Below are 6998 nucleotides of genomic sequence, written 5' to 3' on the forward strand. Positions count from 1 at the left end.
ATTATGTTGTGAAACTACCATCTCCAAGATCTTAAGAGTGAACTTTCAGAATTCACTTTTAGTCCGACAAAGGTGTCCAAACGGGCTTTGGATGCAATCATAACGGGTATTGCGCTCCCATGTCAATAGAGCCGTCTCCATGGAAACCAAGCTTCATCCGTGGGTTGAGTGTGTGTGTGTGTGTGTGTGTGTGTGTGTGGTTGGATTGACTCCATTCACAAAACAAGGCTAGTGAGCGCAGCTTGAGTTGGGATTTTGTCAACCAGCCACCGCATCTGTCTCTCCCTCTGTGTGTGTGTGTGTGTGTGTGTGTGTGTCCGTCCAGAGCACCTGATTAGACGGTGCCATCCCGGGTGGGCCAGTTGAGGACAAAACCTGGCACCGTTACAAAAGCAGTAAGATGAAGCCTTGACACCATGGCACTGTGCCAGTGTAAAAAAACAGAGGAGAAGTAAACACACTCTTTTACCAACTTTTAATGTCACTCTTGTATGCGTTCATAGTCATATCGCTCCTGCAGGTCCCACTGCACATGAAACAGAAGCCAAAAACATTTCTCCAGCTAAACAACATCAGTTTAGTTCATCGCACGTTAAAAAAGAAACCAAACCATCACTGGGCTCGGAGAGGCTCAGCCATCGACACTCAGAGGTCAACATCAGCCAAGTCACAACTATTTTTTAATGTAACTGACAAAATGTCTGAAAGGTTCAAAGCTCGTATTCTCTTTTTTTTACGTGAAGCTCTGCAAAAATGTTGTGGCCGATATTTGACGTACAGAAGCAGTCCGTGTGAGGAGGGAGGCATCAGGAGCACGGAGGATGAGTAGCTCCAACTGCACCACCGTCTCCTCCATCCTTTCTTTTCTCACTTGCATCTATAACAACTTTCAGCTCCCCCGCACAGCGGAGTATATTTGGTGCATTTTGTTGTCCAAACAAACAAGGAGGCCAGACTCAAAAAGGAGACAAAAAGGACGCAGAGGATAAAAGACAAAGGAGGCGATGATCATGCAGAGGAAGAGGAATGTAAAGGAATGCTGTGCCAACTTCATTGACCTCAAACATGCTCTCCTCTGGGTTTTAAGTGCACCCCTGAGTGGTGTGAAGTCCACTGAGAACCAGTGAATATTTTAAAGAATTTATTTCCAGCATGGGAACGTTTTGCCTCCTCATTTACAGGATGGCTTCCTCTGTCGATCCCTCCAAATTCCACGTTTTGTATAAAGATTGCCAACAATTTACAAGATAAGATGGCTGGGAGTGATTTGGTATGTGTGTGTGTGTCTGTATGTGTGTATTTGTTGCATCCCATAACTAGACACATTCACCCATGATCTCATGAGAGGATGTTTTATTTGGAGCTGCATATTTAGATCTGGCACAGTGAGTGTAGCCCCTGGGCATGCGACGCTCGCCCCCTCTCTTTCTCCTTCTCCCTGATTCGCTCTCTTTTGTCCTCCTGCTCTCTGTGTTCCCATAGCTGCCATCTCTGTTGCCTTCTCTCCCTTGTCTAGGGAGATCCTGGCTAATTAAAATGCCTGCCAACACAAGACGACAACCTCCATTGATTCTCCCTGCCTTCTTCTCCCTCCTCCATGATCCCTACACGCTAGTGAAGAAGAAAGAATCAACCCCCATCCGCCTGCTAATGACCAAAGTCTTTGATACGCAGCTCTTTTCTTGTCTTTTCTTGATATATTGGGTGTGGCAACCTGACGGTTCCAGAGTTCAGCCTGGCTGGGTTGAAGCTCTCGGCCCGGGGGCGTCTCATCTGTGCCTGGTCCCCAATTCTGCTGCTCTGATTCTCAGCTCTAATCGTGACCTTCTCGGGTCAAGGGTCACCATCCAGGCCTGGCCACAGGTGATTGAGCAATAGTGCGCCTGATGGGATTGAAAGGTTAGGGATGAGAGGGGGTGTCGAGTCGAGGTCAGGGAGAGAAAGGGAGTCAAAAAATTGGGGTCAGGAGATCATCACAAGGTCTGGCTCAGTTAAACTGCCGCCCTCTACAGACGGAGTAACTCGGTCAATTAGGATTTCACGAGAGCAAAAAGAAGACTTTGAAGAATTACATTTGTGGACTTGCGATGGAAAGTTTAAAAAAAAAGAAATCAAAATCCCTGCTGCAGAACCAGAGATACAGTGTTGTTTATTCCACACATTCGTCAAGTGACACAATTTGAGAAAAAGTCTAACATTTAGTGCTGCTCTCTTTAGAGCCAAAGGGCTTTACTCCCCCAACACCTGCACACAGACTGATGTGTGACATCGATGCAGGAGATCCGTGGTATCAGAGGATAGCTAGCTCATGTCCTGGGGCAACACATTTGACCCAAAATTGCTATCGTAAGCTCTGCCTGCGGCGTATGAATGGATATGAATGATGAATTAGTCCTGATTGGCAGGTGGCACCTCGCATGGTAGCTACCATGACTGGATGTGAATTGGAACATGTAGAGTTAAAGTGCTTTGAGTGGTTGGAAGACCATTACCAGTTCCATGCTAATGGTGCCGGATGATTAAAAGCATATCTGCTTCTCAACGGCTCTCAACATCGCGACGGCTGAGCTGGCGGCTAACACGGCTAACGTGCTAACGGCGCAAACCAGTGCTGACAGAGCTAACTGGGCGTTACTCTTCCATGACAAACGGCGTCATGGGAGCGGTGCTGCCGGCTTTCACCACCGTGTGAGAGCCGTGCAGAGCGGCGGCTGTGAGCTAGCCAGAGTGACAAGCTCACTTGCATGAACATGCACTAAAAGCATGCACGGTTCGTCTGGCTAGGTCAACAAAGAGCGGAGAAGCTGGAATTACAACACACACAGAGTGATAGTGACTTAGTCAGGTAGACGTTACACCACTATGTCTTTACTTAGCAAATGGTTGCTTGATGCTAATGCTCAATGTATAAAATGTAGCACCTTTAACAAGGCAATCATCTTGCTAGTCATGAGCCCACTCTAAGTAGTAGCATTGATTGTTGCTGTCTTTAAAGGGGTCTTTGCCATAAGTCTGCAGTAGGACACAGCCGACCGCCTCGGGGAGAAGTAAAGAAGAAAGAGAGAAAGCAAGAACGAGGGGATGAGATACCATCTATTTGTTTTTCTGCTTTTCTTTCCCAAGCTTGTTATCGTTCCTCATTTCCTGCTGGACGACAAGTAAATAATTCACATGTATACATGTACCAACACTGAGCCCGGGCCTCCCTGAGTCGCCTAGATGTTGGCCTCGGTTTCAAAGCTATTCCCAGCTAACGGAGCCTCGGTGACTCGCCTCCAAACTATGTGTAGAAAAAGCAAACAATCGACTGAAATGTTCTCCCAATATTCTGCGTGCTCAAGGGGAGAAAGAATGGGTCAGCAGCATTTATTCCATCTCGCACATGACTCTGCAATCCCACATTGATTCCTACAGCACAATCCATCTCTTCACTTGGCTCTCTGGGGAGGCAGCTCAGCAATTGTCTCAATTGTTCCTTTTTTTCAGTGCCTTCTACTCTCTAAGGAATCGTTTTGAGTGCAGCTCATAAAAGTAGTTTTAACTCTAATTGCATTAGGAAGATGAAGGAATGCAATGAGTAAGCAACGCATTCAATCGTTGTTCTGTTCAGGAAATGGTTTCACATTATTTTAATAGATATTTGGCCTTGAAACATAGATGCATTATTCGCTTCCGATTTTTTAAAGCATCTCATGTAAGTTTATACTTTAATATCTGGATAATATTTGTCATCTTGCCCCAGGAATTACCAAGTTGTCGGAGTCTATTAGAGGTGAGTGCTTCACTAAGTCTCACGTCCCAGAGTGTTCAGCTCATCCCCCAAAACACAGCAACCATCTGCAGGTGTGCAGAGTCACAAGGCGAAGGCTGTCAAGTGTCCTCTGATTTTCAGGCCACCCTCAACATCCACAACCCTCCGGCCCCTCCTGAAGGACCCCCAAATCCCTTCAATGTCCCAGCTGCACCCCGAGCAATGCCCCTGGGCTGAGGCAGCAACTGGGGAGCAAAACCCCAGGGGTGACCCGGCTCTCCCTAAACCTTGTAGGAATGTGTGGATTTGAGTGAGTGCTGTAACCAGAGAGCACTCTCTCCTATCTATAAGCCCATAATGGAGCCACTTCCTGTTGATAATCAGTTTGTTGTGATCTCTCTCTCTGCCCTGGGATTTTGACACTTCATCTTGAGGAGGAGGAGGAGGAGGAGGAGGAGGAGTTGTTATGGTTCTGGTCTGTGTACCATAATGACAGTATGGGCTGGCATCAAAGGCTTGGGGACAAAAAAAAGTTATTTCTCCAATCTGACTACAGCAAACCTCTGTGTTTGCATGTATGTGCACACACACACACACACACACACACACACACACACACACACTTTGATACAGGACGTAGACTGCATGTCATCAAAGAAGTAAGGGGCTCTTGGGGCTTCCTTGAGGGCCAGCCTACTGGGATCTGAGCTGTGAAAAGGTGACTTCTCCCCTTAAATTCTGGTAGGGACATTTTCCCCTTTATTGGAATTACTTACTACTCTTGACATAAGAGGCAAGTTACAATAATGGGGGTCTGTCTGTCTTCTCACTTTTCCCCCTCGCTTTTTCTCTCTTTCTCGGTAACAAACGTCCCTCAGTGCAGGATCTGGTACTGCTTTTATGGCCTCCAATAATAACAACAACAACAATAAAGGAGCCAAAAACCTGCTGTAATTATTTTTTAAAGCGTCTTTAGTGTTTCTTCCAGAGGAGTGACCTGGGAGCTCGTTGGGGTAGGGGGCTCACATTAAACCCTGTTAATCGTTACCATGATGCGTGCGAAATGGCACCACGGTACGGCTCATAAACAAGGTACGGCTCTCTCTCCTGGAGGTTAAGTGCTTTGCTCAGTTAGGTGTGGTAGCCATAGGAATGGAGCTGTGTTGAGGGAAATGTTAAACTCAATTCAGGGCCCTGCTCCGTGTCACAGCACACCGTGTTGGGCCCTGGGGCTGATGGGCATGGCAAAACGGTAACCAGGTGCACCAAAGTGGATCCTCCAACTGGTCGTAATCACCCTTTAATCCAGGGTTTTTCTTTCTTTTTCCTTTAAACCCTTGCAACCCTTCCTCGTCTCCTCACTCCTTCTCTCCCCCTCCTTCCCTCCAAGTCTTTCCTCTTCAACTCTGTCACGGATATCTAACGTCACTCAAGTCAAGCAGAAATCTCTCCTTAATCCCCCTGATACAGAACCCTGCCCCCTCCCACATGCACATCACCACCACCACCATCATCATCACGACCACGACTGGTTCCCCCAGCTCATAGTCCCTACACCGTGAGCGGGGCGGCCTATATAGCTAGTGAAAGACAAGAGGAGAAGGAAGGGTACATAATGAAGTGAAAGCCCCATCTGACATGCCAATTGATGTCATTATGGGCTTATAGGCCCCTAATACATTTCTGAGGACAGCTTTGTGTGCCCCCTCTGAGAGCTGAGCTTGTCTGTCATGTCATAAAGGCAACTTGTCATTGGACCTGTGAGTGATCGATTTAGCTCATGATGTGTTTTATAATTACTTTTCATAAAAGGCTTTCGCGTGGAACCCACGTCTAGTTCGTCCCTCTTGATATTAGTTTCTTTCTATTTGTTTGGATGACTTTTCTCTGCTTGTCGAAGCCATTTCTTTTCCGCTTACCATTGACGCATAATACTCTAAACTCTCACGTGTTTATTATGAGTACGTCCCTGTATATGTTTCATTCTTTAATGTACTCATTACTGGGCCAGATTTATGTAAGGCAATACCAGTCCACTATTTTCCCATTGGCACCAGCGGAAAGTGTACATTTGTGTCACTATAACGTCTGGGCTCTGCACATAAACCTTGAATTTTCCTCCATCCCTTTGGGATCGCGGTGAGACAGGGCAGCTCTGTCTCCCCCTGTCTTTTCCACGTCCTCCTGTTCCCCCTTTGATGTCCCTTTGCCAAGGGTCTGATTTGTGGGTTAGCCGTGTCCTCCCCTCCCAGCCCGAGCCCAAAGAACATGGGGACGTAGTAGGAGTTCCCAGTGTTTTGGGGAAGTTGGAGTGGAGAGAGGAAGGGGGGAGGTTGGGTCAGACCACCACAGAGCTGGGGAGACCCCTGTCTTCCTCCTTGCCGGTTCCCACCGCTCCCAACACGGCACACACATGTTGAAAAGGTCAGGCCTTGATAGACAACAGAGCACCGGCAATTACACTGTTATTTCTCAATGGCTGGAAGTCCCCCATTTTCTGTGTGAGTGTGTGTGTGTGTGTGTAGAAAGAGAGAGTGTTTTTTTGTTCATAGAGAATAAAGAGGCAGTGTTTTTAAGGGGAAAAGGAGCCGTGTACAGGGGGAACTGCATGTAAGGACTTGTGCCCGGATTGCTTCATGTCTGTCTGTCCACTTGTGGAAATCTGAGAGTGTGCATGAGAGAGTGCAGGTGTGTAAGTGTTCGTGCATACATTTGTCTGTGCAGTGTAGACTCCCACATATATAATGAATGTTGGTTCATACCTGAGCTGCAAGACTGATTTGTTTTTTTTAAATGGGGTTTCCATTCAACACCTGGAGCTGAGGCTTGCTGTTTTCTGCACACGCCGCACGGTGCACACCGACCCAAATGACGGGGTCTGACCTCGGAGGAGCCTGCAGGAGCTGGATGCTGAGGTTACAAGGACCGTGCAAAAACACACACATACAAACACACACACACAAACACACACACACACACACACACACACACACACACTCTGGCGTCTTCCCAGTATTTTCTCCCTTTGGTGTAATTTCTCCTTCACACAGAACACCTATTTCCAGCTCTCTAAGGATGGCTTTCATGGAGGAGTGCAGAGGGAAAGAAGTCAAGGCACAGTTATGACAAGAGCACACCGCAGTTTGACAGATCTGGAGATCACACGGAGAGGATGCCGCGGCCCCTTAACAACTGAAGAGTATTGCTGTAATGTATAATGTCTTGCAGCTGGAAGCTTGCCTCGCAT

Source organism: Cyclopterus lumpus, chromosome 8 (assembly GCF_009769545.1).
Source record: "Cyclopterus lumpus isolate fCycLum1 chromosome 8, fCycLum1.pri, whole genome shotgun sequence".
Classification (NCBI taxonomy): Eukaryota; Metazoa; Chordata; class Actinopteri; order Perciformes; family Cyclopteridae; genus Cyclopterus; species Cyclopterus lumpus.